The 11,947-nt window shown below is 36.1% G+C and overlaps 1 non-coding gene across 1 annotated transcript; it reads left to right on the top strand.

Moving 5' to 3' along the window:
• The first annotated feature begins 6,007 nt into the window (after window positions 1-6,007).
• LOC131143563 (small nucleolar RNA R71) lies at window positions 6,008-6,113 on the top strand. Its single transcript, XR_009133548.1, has one exon. It is a non-coding gene; the product is annotated as a small nucleolar RNA R71 (small nucleolar RNA).
• Window positions 6,114-11,947: the final 5,834 nt, after the last annotated feature.

Here is an 11,947-nt window from a genome sequence, read left to right on the forward strand (position 1 = left end):
TGGGGTCAGCCGCCCTAGTTTCAGCATTGCAAAGGGATTGTTCAAAAGCATGCCCAACAAGGCAAATATAAATAAAATTTCTTTGTTGTTATATGTATGCATGTTTCTACTCGTGGTGCCAAGATGCAGGGACGTGTTGCTCTATGTATGCATGCATGCTGCTACATGATGCATGTAATGCATCAAAATGCATGATAATGTCCGAGGTTTCTTTTTTAGTGTGGTTAACAACCCACTCTTCGATATTGGCTATGTTTTGAAAACTCCAAAGATGCCTGGGTGGGTTCCATCGAATCACCCAATCTGCCCCAGTTTGCATTTGCAACTGTTTTTGGCTATTTCTATCCTAACACGAAGACTCTAGAATTGGTAGAATCTACCCCAGTTCATTGATCTTGGCCCATTTCTTTTTTGTCATGCAAGCTTTGGAACTAGCTTCACAAAATATGACCCAATTAACTGTATCTACAACTAATCTTGGCTTGTTTCTACTGTGAAAGGACTGGCTTCACAAAAACTACCACAGTTAACTATATCTGGAATTTGCCTTAGTTAGTCTGCGATCAGTTCCTCTTTTACTACACTTTCTAAACGGGGGTCTCCTCAACATCGATGAATTAGAAACCTTTTGATTATCCTTTCTTTTTTGGGGGCCTTAGGAGAGTAAGGAATGAAACTTTTAGAATGACCATGCATTCATGACATCAATTTGTTACATTAATTGGTCAATATGTACAAAAGTGATGTTTTACCATGTTCACATGCTCTTTTAATGAAAAAAAAAGGGGACAATTTACACCAGCATCCCAGAATTTGAATAACATTGATGTTAATTTATCAAACTAAACCCTTAAAGAGCTAACTTCCCCCTTTCCACAAGCTGCCCTTGTTCCTTTAAAATGGACCCCTTCTTTCTTCCTTTTGTGTTGTGAACCTAAAGGAATTTTCTTCTTCTACTGTTTCATCGTGGTTTAATCATGTTTAGCTCATGTCTTGATCTCAAAATGGTTTTTACGACTCGGGAAGAAATGTAGGCTCCAGGTTACGAGTTCTTTAAAAGAAAAAAGGCAACTAAGGCTGTTGGCCTTACTAGGTTTGATACTCCATTTTGATGCTAACAAACAAGTAGGATTTAACATGCTTTACTTCAGTGTTGTTTTTTCTCAGGAATTCATATTGAAGGTACTCATGTAACATGAATCAATGACTAATAGTATGGATAAAAGTATGAAGAACATAAGAGCATGATGATTAAAGAAGATCAACGTGAGAGATTAAAGTTCAGATTATTCTGAGAGATTAGAGATTAGCAACAAATAAAGTTCAGAGCAAGGGAGAATTTTTGAGAACTTAGGACAAGTCTTTGTAAGTATTTTAAGTTTATTCAAGTATGAATTTTTCATTTTGAAGCTCATTAGACAAAGAGACTTAAAGACCTTAAGATAATAACTTGGAACATGTTTTCAAAGTTAAAACAAATTTATATTCCAAGTAAAAATGAGAGAGAAATCAAAAAGTGACTAAGAAAGAAATTTATTCAGTTGACAGACGACTGTGTGGTTATAGACAAATGATTGGCTAAATTAAAGGCTTAAAATTGAAACACAGAAGCCTGATAGACGACTGTCAAGGCTCTCACAAATGACTGTCAGTGAAAAGTGAGAAGACAGCGTAGGTTTCACCAGACGAATGTCCACCTTTTATGTTACTAAATGACTTAAATTTACACATGGATAGGCGACTATCATCATATAGACAGATGACTGTCACCTTATATTCTGATGACAGATGACTGCCACTCAAGGGACAGACGACTGTCACCTTTCTGCCTATGATTTTCACAGTTGTATTAAATGGACAGACGACTGTCAGGACTTCACAGTTGTCTGCCTCGCGGCATTTTTCTGTTTTCTAATGGATATAATTTTTGAAATTCAAATTTTTGGAAACTTAAATAAGTGTAATATATGGAAACAAGTCTGAGTATCCTTTGGGGAACAAGCAAGAAGGTTTTATACATTTATAAATACCCCCAAGACTCATTGAATAAATCACCAAGATCATTAAGAACTCACAATCTGCTGTTATACACTCTCTTACTCTGAAATTCTGAAAGTGCTTCATATTGCTCTCATCTTTGCTCGAAATTAAGAAGTTCTTGCTGAATCTCATTGTGTTTGATCATTGAGTTACTGATTCTTTCATTGAAAGATACCCACGGTGATAAGTTTCTAAGAGCTTCATTTTGAAATTCATATTCTGAATTTACTGAAGTGCATTAGTATTTTAAACTTGTACTAATTAGCTCTTTGAGGAGCAAGTTCTCTACGTATTTTTTTTCTATCTTTGTAACAGGGCTTGTTGACGATTTGAGAATTGAATCATTGGACTAAACAAAGGGAGATTGTTTGGAGAAGGCGGGCTATGGCCTTACCCAAAGAGTGCTTGTAATTGTTTTTGTTGCGGCTGATAAAGGAACGGTAATAGTGAATCCTTTGGTGGTTTGGCCAAGGGTGAGGACATAGACTGTGTTGAAGCCGAACCTCGTAAAAATCCTTGTGTTCTTTTTTCTTTACTCTACTCTTTATTTTTCAAGGATATAATTTGCGTGGTTGTTTTAAATTTCAATTCAGAATGTTTGGTAGTTAAATAGACCTGAAGGTAATTCGTTTTGGATAAATCAGCATTGATTGCGAAAACCAAAAGGGACTACGTTAGTTGATCATCTTTGACCTACTAATTTGAAAGTTTATTTAAAAACTGAACATTGGGAAGAAGAATACTTGTGATACAGGGCTTATATTGAGTGCAGCAAATTTTCACATATATTGTTACTTAAAATTGAGAATTTGATCTTGTTGTGATTGATTGTGATTGTTTTTAAGATTTGTAACTTAAAAGAACTAATTCTAAAGGAACAATTTAAAAAAAAAAACCCAATTCACCCCCCCTCTTGGGAAGCTATTCCTAATTTCAAAGGCTAAAAAACCCCGTCCCTAAATAATGTTTTTCTGCCCCAGTTTGGGGTTGGTGCTTTTGCAAGACATCGACCAAACTTTTGCATTTGAACATGCTACCTACATACCTTTCTAGGATCAAGTCATTACGTAGTTCATACTCAACGTTAAGTATAACAAATCAATTGAGACAACAATGCGTACCAATCTAGTTAGGTCTTTTGATAGGATCGTAAGGTAGGCAAGGGTATAGGGCAAAAAAGAAAAGGGTATAATAAGGCTTAAGCTCTTATGAAGGGCAGTCATTGGTCATAGATCACATTTACAACATGTCCCTTTTCTTCTTCGTTCTTTCTTTTTCCTTCTTCATTAGTTGTACTTTTGTTTTTTGTGAATGACTTGTTGATATTATTTTATTTTGTAAATCTCTTGCATCAAGATACTTTCCAAACTGCCTCAGTGTGGGGTGAGATATTTTGATGGGTTCATCAAGGAGTGAATTTTTCCAGGCTTAAGAGGTTTAGCAAGGGGTTTTTCTTTTTTATTTTTCTTTTCTTTTTTTCTTTGGATAGCAGAAGAGTGACCTACCCTCATTTTGGCGGTTAATTGTTGTCTCGCATGATTTGCCAAACCCTTGTAACCCAACGCTGATTAAATTTTGAAAGATGACTTTTCAGAAGAGAATGGTTTAACATTCAAGTTCAATTTGTTTGGTCAGTGATAAATTAATGTTTGGTTCTTTGTGGGGAAACATGCCAGCCAAGAAGGGCCATCTATCATTTGATTGAAACATGAGTAGATTAGAGATCCATGGAACAACAACATAATCATCTTATTAATTCCTTCAGAGAGTTTACATGATTTTCTAAGCAATGTACTTTTTTCATAGCATTTGAATTAACAAGGCGCAAAAGATCTGTTTCGTCCATATCTGCCAGCAATAAAGCACCTCCTGAAAATGCCCTTTTGACCACGTAAAGCCTTTTATAATTGGGAGTCCACTTCCTGCGAGGGTCAGTGTGGATATGCAAAATTTTCTTCCACACCAAGTCTTCCTCTTGGAGTTGTCAAGGTTGCACCTTCTTGTTGAATGCCCTCATCATCCTCCTTTGGTATAACTGCCAATGGGCTATGGCAGCCATTCTATTCTCTTTAATCAAATTTAGATGGTCATATAAGGACTGTATCCATTCTGTCTCAGTCAGCTCTACTTCTTTTAGGACTTGTAAAGATGAAATTTCTACTTCTATCGGAACCACGGACTCCATTCTATATACCAAGGAGAAAAGGGTAGCCTCTATAGAGATTCGAACCGTGGTTCTATAGGCCAACAGGGTGAAGGGGAGCTTTTTATGCCAATCTTTGTAGGTCTCGTTCATTTTTTCCAAGATACTCTTGATGTTCTTGTTGGTTGCTTCGACTGCCCCATTCATCTATGGTCTGTAAAGAGCTAAATTATGATGCCTAACCTTGAATTGACTATACAACTTTGTTTACTTCACTGTTTAGGTTCTTGGCATTATTTGAGATTATTCTTTCCAGGGTTCCACACCGGAAAATCAACTTTCTCTTTACAAAACGGCTGATTACATTTTGGGTGACACTGGAGTATGATGCTGCCTCTACTCACTTGGTGAAATAATCAATGGTTACGAAGATGAAAGGATGTCCATTGCTGGCTTTTAGGGTAATTGACCCAATCACATCCATGCCCTACGCCGAGAAGGGCCAAGGCACGGATAAGACTTGGAGTTGGGCCATCATAACTTGTACGCGACCTCCACAAATATGACATTTGTGGCACTTCCACGCGTATTCCATACAGTCCCTCTTTATGGTCATCCAAAAATATCCGCTCTTGAGGATTTTTTAAGCCAATGAGTGACCTCCAACGTGGGTTGTAACGACCTGCTAAAATTTTATAAATATTTGATAATTTACCTATAATAAATACTATGAAATTCCATATCTCCGTTACCTTCTAACACATATATATAATAATTATTAACTTATGTAGCGAGAAGCTAAATTCATATAACCATAAACGCAAATATACAATACCAGAGTGCTAAAATGCTCTCAACATATACACACACTACTGTTCCCAAAAAACACCCTCAATTGAAACTAGGCTATACATAAGTAACCTCCCAAAAATACACACACTACTAACAAAACAGCACTGTAACCCATCTACCTGCGAGCCTGATCTGCTCGCCTAGTTGCATCACCTAAAAATGTAAATTTAATGGGATGAGACAATGCTCAGTAAGAAGAAATATGCTATTGCTAGTGTGTGGCACATGAATTTATACAGAAAAAGTTATGACCAAAAGACTGAAGGGTACTCGAAGTTGACAGTAGTGTTTTGTTCCACTAGTAGACTACCTGAACCATGATAGGAGCTTGGGTGGTCAAGCTAGGCGACTTCCTGTGTCTTGGCAGACGACTGCCACCCTACTGCTCCTATTGCCCCTTTAAAAATAACATGGCAGGCGACTACCAGATCGTGGCAGGCGACTGCCACTCGAACAGAATTTTAAAATACTCAACGGAAACATTTTTTAAATGGTTTGCTTGGAGCTCAAACTTTGTGAAAACAAGTGTTATTGGATGACATATCGTACCAATTATGGGTGGCCTTTTATTCCTTATGCACAAACTCAAGCAAGGGAGGCACATGGGGGCAATTATAACAAGTGTGTGAAGGATCATAGCAAATGGCACAGACCTCTGCACACACCACAAGCTGAGGTTGTTTTTCCTTAGGAAAATAACTAATTTAACTTTTTCACGATGGTGTGTAGTGTGGGTGCAAGGTCATGGTCATTGGCTAACTCATAGATTCTCTTAGGTTGGTAAGAGGAAGGTTGGGATGGTCTACAAGTTGCACAACATGCTGTTTAGAATTCTTGGCAAGGTTCTCAAAGAGAGCTCAGACCTCGTTCTGGTGTTTTGTGAGGAAAGTACTGCCACAAGATGTGTCTACCATGGACCGGTCTCGCTCAACTAATCCATCATAAAAGGTCTGAACTAATTGCCACCTAGGGACTTGGTGATGTGGTCATTAGCGCACAAGGTCCCTAAAGCACTACCATGTCTCAAAAAATTATTCCTCATCCAATTGTGAGAAACTGGTGATTACCTTCCTCAGCTAGTTAGTCTTCCCAAAAGGAAAATATTTTTTTAAGAACTCATGTTGCATGGTGGCCTAGTTGGTCGCTGAGTTCGGCTCTAAGGAAATCAGCTAAAATTCGGCCTTTTCCTTCAGAGAGAATAGGAAAAGCCTCAATCAAAGGGCATTATCACCAAAGTGTGGTATGTGAATGGTGAAACAGATTTCAAGAAATTCATCTAGATGCTTGTAAGTATTTTTAGTTGAATTCCCAAGTAAATTAAGAAGCATGGAGATGATGGGAGTCTCAATTCAAATTATGCTGCCTCAATCTCTGGAAATCAGGTGCAAGACGGTGAGGTGTATGTGTTGGGAATAAAGTAGTCTCTGAGAGGCCAAAGAGGTTGCTCTTCCATAATAGGTTGGCGGGTATCTTGAGGTTTCGAGTTTCGAAAGGTGGGAATCGGATTACGTTCATCCATGACTTTAGGTTCAGACGACTCAGCTAACTCGGGACTAGACGTGGATTTCCTAATAGACCTATGGGATCTCTCAATTTCAATGTCTATAGATACTAACTCAGGATCTAAACAATGCAAAACCATTATATATACATGCACCACACAATCAAGACTTAAGAGTATAAATATATATATATATATATATATATATATATATATATATATATATAATAAAACAAAGAAAAACAAAGCAGTGGTACTCTAAACTAGAAATTGGATTACAACCATAACTTATTCATTCAGCAATGGCACCAAAATTTGGTAGGCTCGCCAAGGCTTGTGTCCTTAACTACCAAAGACAAAATTTATAAACCCAACTAATCCAAGTTCAGCAGAACAATTTGTAAGAAGTCGGGTGTCAATCCACAAGGACTATAGTGCAGTTATTTACCACGTCCAGCCTAGTTTACTACACTTTGTGAAAATGGAAAAAAGGAGATATTTTGAAAGTTTTTTTCTAACAACTATGAAAGCATGTAAATTTATATTAACACTACTAAAAAGCAGGTCTTAGATTATGAATCAAGCCTGACTGTCATGTGCACCAGCTATGTTTGATCAGCTATCCATATTAAGCTAAACAGCCAACTGAACCATTCGATGGCATAGGGTAGCAAAGGTGCACCAATTGTTCAAAGCACGACGTGGAACTAGAGTATACTCTCTTCAACAATCACGAGATCATCCCGTACATGGATGGTAGCCTAATCCCTATAAGTGACTGAATCCCTAGCTAGGCTATCCTTTACCCTAAGATTTCAACACAATCAAAGATGTAAACTTGCATAGAAAGTAAAGTGCAGGTATTGAAAGTGCAAGTGTTTAAATGAAAGCAGTACTAAATAACATGTATTGAAAATTGGCTTCAATTGCAACTCAAAAGTATGTCATTAACGATCCAAAATACAATCAAAAGACCAGCTATCTACACAGTAGCACAAGGAAGTCGATGATTGTCATAAGCCTTTAGCAATTCCATGCTTGAACTAGCACATGAATTGAAATCAAAGCAGCAAATCTATTCTACTGGAAACCCAAATACTCTCTAACTTTGTCATTAATAATAGACTGGCCAAAAGGGAACCCTAGATACATAGACAAAGCTATCTTTTATATTCAAAAGGGCTTACAAGGTTTAAAATTAAAAACAAGAAACTTCAACAAAAAATCTCACATAGAAGATCATCGACGTCGACCAGGTTGCACCCATATGTTCCCCTAGTCGAGCCCTGGTCAAGGCTATCAGGAAATCTAGAATTCAAACTTCAGAATTCTCGACTTGGTCATGCCTATGTGTTTTCTTGGTCAAGCTGATGGTCAAGACTTGCAGGATCTCAGCTTCAGGAATTCTTTAGGATCTCGACTTGATCACCCCTCAAGGTCTCCTGGTCGAGCTATTGGTCAAGACTCTCAGTATTTCTGGTTCATTCAGTCTTAGGTTCTTGACTTGGTCGTTAAGGTTACTTGGTCGAGCACTTGGTCAAGCCTTCCAGCAGTTCTCTTTCAGTCTGAACTTTGGAGCCTTTCTTCTATGACCTGATTGCACCCTGTGTTGGCTGGTCGCACCACATGGTCAAACAAATTCTTCTTTCCTTTGATGAATTGAATCTTTAGGGGCTTAGTTGAATATCTAATTTGAGTTGTGTACTTCCCTCTTACTCCCTTAACTTCTCGCATTGTTTAATTCATCAGTTTTAACCTATTTTTCTTGAAATATGAAAAAAACTTGCATAACTCCGAACTATGATAAGAAATGGTATTTACAAGATAAATGGGGAAAAAAATAAAGGTAAATGGGGGCCTAAAATTGTACATTTTAGAAACACTATTGACTCTATGAGTCCAATACTGTTTTGATAATGACAAATCACTGGTATTTTGACTTGTGCAATTAAGTTTATGAACATGATCATGATTTAGAATGCACTAACAGTAAACTTATATGGAAACCACGAAGAACCTAAAGTACATATCACTTGGCTCAGTCCATGGAACTAGAGGAATAAAAGAATGAAGAAGTAAGCTTCAAGTTCAAGATCTTCAATGGGAATGGGTATTTAGAATTGAATATATTGACATATGTCATATGATATAATTCAAAGCTTAAACATTCACTAAACTGAGCTTAGGACTCATGCATTTCATGAAAGATTCATTTACATTAGTTCTAGGTTGAAAGAATTTTTAGAGACAAATTTTAGAGGCCTCGTTGACAATCCCCATGGCCTTGTTGACAAACTTATGAAGGCCACTAGGTGATGAATAGTGTTATCTCGTCGACGAAAAAATACTGAGAACCCAAAAAGTTCAGATAGTGCTCTCATCCATGAATTCATGGCCTCATCGACAAAAGAATGTTGTTCACTCGTCGACGAACGTACCCATTCGTTAACGAAGGTCGTGGTACAAAACGACATTTTAGTGTAGACGCAAACATAAATAAAATATTTTAAGCGATCTAATGGCCAGAAATTGTTTAGATGGCGAGATTGCTTATATACACTAACCTTAAACCCTAGAGGAACACTTTTTGCCTGTCTTTTGAGAGCCTTAAACATATTGCATCAATCTCTGGCATGCTTTTGAGAGCTTTGATTCTTGGCTAAGAACTTTTTCCTGCACTCAAAATATATCATATTTGTCTAGTGATTCTCATCTTCAAGATCCAAGTGAATACACGCACAACTTCTGCTAATCTAGGTTTGATCATAAGGTTTGGCAAAATATTTTATTGAGTATTCAATCTTTTATTAAACGGTCGTCTTCTCCATTATTTGTTTATCTAAAATCTTATTAGAAGAAAGAAACCTATTTTACTATAGTTATTTATTTGAAAATTTTTTTGGGAATAGTATCCTAAAGCTTGAATCCTTGTGACACTCAAAGTTATATTTTTTATTCAAATAGATCTACATTATTGGTGCAAAAGGTACTCGAAAAATAGTGTTTAAAACTTTGTAATATTCAAGGACATATTCTTTATTCAAAGATTTAAATTTTATAAATTACTTGATAGCAAGAACTTAGATCTACATGTAATTCAAGACCATTTTTACAAGGGATCTTATTTTATATTCTTGCATAAAGTACTCTAAAATCAAAACCTAAATTCTTCAAAGTATTAATTTATAAAAATTAAATTTTGGGAGATATTGATTAAAGGGTATATTTTTGAAGCATCTCATTCTTTATATAAAGATCATATTGTTACATACATATTGAGCTTTATGTTTTATCATATGATTATGTGCTAGTATTTATCTTGTGCTCACTAGCTTGGTTAAAATCATTTTAAGTTGTTTGTAGAAATTGCATTTATTATTTTGTATTCACGGTTTGGGCTGTGAACCGGGGTTGAGGAGGAAGCTACACCTCTAGTGAGTAGCAAATTGTAAGGGAAGCTCCGTCCCAATTAAAGGAGTGGTCTTTTAGTGGAATCTTTGAGTGGGTTGCTCAAGGTGAGGACGTAAGCTGGGGTAGGCCGAACCACGTAAAAATCGAATTTGCATCTCTCTTCCCTTAACTCTTTTTAATTTCCGCTTGCATTTAAATTATCTGCTTATTGTATATGTATTGAACATTAGGTACATTTGTCAGCAATTGGGTCAAATTGTATGCTTAATAAAGATACATATTAAATTGATTAATTGAGATACATTGAGCTTGTTGTTATGTAGCTTGCAAGTTTGTAATTGATAGTTTTCAAAATTAGAACTTGAATGACCTAATTTTAAAAATACCCAATTCACACTCCTTTTGGGATAACATCAGAATTCACATTTGGTATCAAAGCAGGTTTACATAGACTTGACCGTTATTTTTGTAAAAGATCACAATAGCAGCATCAGTGTAACCCCATTTCGTGAAGGACACTCATCCACTAGACCACCAATTTTTTGCAGTATAAATTACACGTACTGGAAATGAAGGATGAGTATATATCTTTTAAATGTTGATTGGAAAGTGTAGAGAATAGTTTCTAATGGAAACTATCTTCCTATGAAAGTGGTTGATAAAGCAAATGTACCTAAGATTGAAGAGGAGTATACTGATGATGATTGGAAATCTGTTCAAATAAATGCTACTACTATAAACCTTCTATACTATGAACTAAACGCTAAAGAGTTTAATAAAGTAATTTCCTGTAAAACTGCAAAAGAGATATGGGAAAAATTAGAAGTAACATATGAAGGCACTAAGGAAGTAAAAGATAGTAGGATTGATATGCTCACTAGTGAATATAAGGCATTTAAAATGACTGCTGATGAGTCTATTCAATTCATGTACGCTAGATTCAGACACATCACAAATTCATTAAATGCTCTTGGTAAATCTTACCCTACTTATGAGTTGATTGAGAAAATCCTTTGGGGAGTACCACCAGTTTAGGAAGCTAAAGGTACTGTTGTAGCTGAAGGAAGGAATCTGAAAGAAATTTCAATTGATGAATTGATCAGTTCACTCATCACGTATGAGCTAGCGATAAATGAGAGGAAAAATGAGCAGAATAAAGCAAAGAGAGTTACAACTCTTAAGGCATCATCTAGAAGCTCTAATAAAGGAATTGACTCAGAATCAGAAGATGATATCACATTGCTAACAAAGAAGTTTGGAAAGTTCCTGAAGAAGAATAAGAAGTTTAACAAAAATTTCAGAACTCGAAATCAGAAAGAAATAGGAGAGTCTAGCAAGAGGAAATAGAAGGAAGATTTGCCAACTTGCTGCAATTGCAGAGAGGTTGGACACATCAAGCTTGAATGTCCTAAACTAATGAAAGCCTCCAAGAAAAAGAAGAAGGCTCTAAAAGTCGGCTGGGACACTCACAGCACAAGAAATTCAGACACAGAGTCCAGTGATAATTTGGTAGCTAATTTGTGTCTAATGGCACATGATGACCTTAAGGTACAATCGTCTTTCGTAGCATCTTCTTATTATTCCAGTGATTCTAAAAATAAAAATAGCATGCTTTCTTATAATGAATTGCAACAAGAATATTAGTACACGCTTAAAATGCTTGAGAAGAAAACTAAGAAAATTTTTTATTTGAAATGTAAAGTTAAAGAACTCTTAAAGTTTATTGAAAAATAGAATGATTCTCATGCATCTGTGACAAAAGAAAAGGATTTAGAAATTGAGGAATTGGATAGAAATTTGAAAGATAATTCTAAAATGATTCACAAATTCACAGAGGGCTAGAGTAACTTTAAAAGACTTCTTGGGGCACAAAGAAATTCCCTATATAAAGAAGGACTTGGTTTTTATGGAAAGGAAAATTCGAAACAAGAACATCTTTATATGGGTTATGTTGTAAGAGAATCAAAAGATTATGCTCCATCAGAAGACTCTTATAAATA

The sequence above is a fragment of the Malania oleifera genome, chromosome 11, assembly GCF_029873635.1.
Source record: "Malania oleifera isolate guangnan ecotype guangnan chromosome 11, ASM2987363v1, whole genome shotgun sequence".
In the NCBI taxonomy this organism is placed as follows: Eukaryota; Viridiplantae; Streptophyta; class Magnoliopsida; order Santalales; family Ximeniaceae; genus Malania; species Malania oleifera.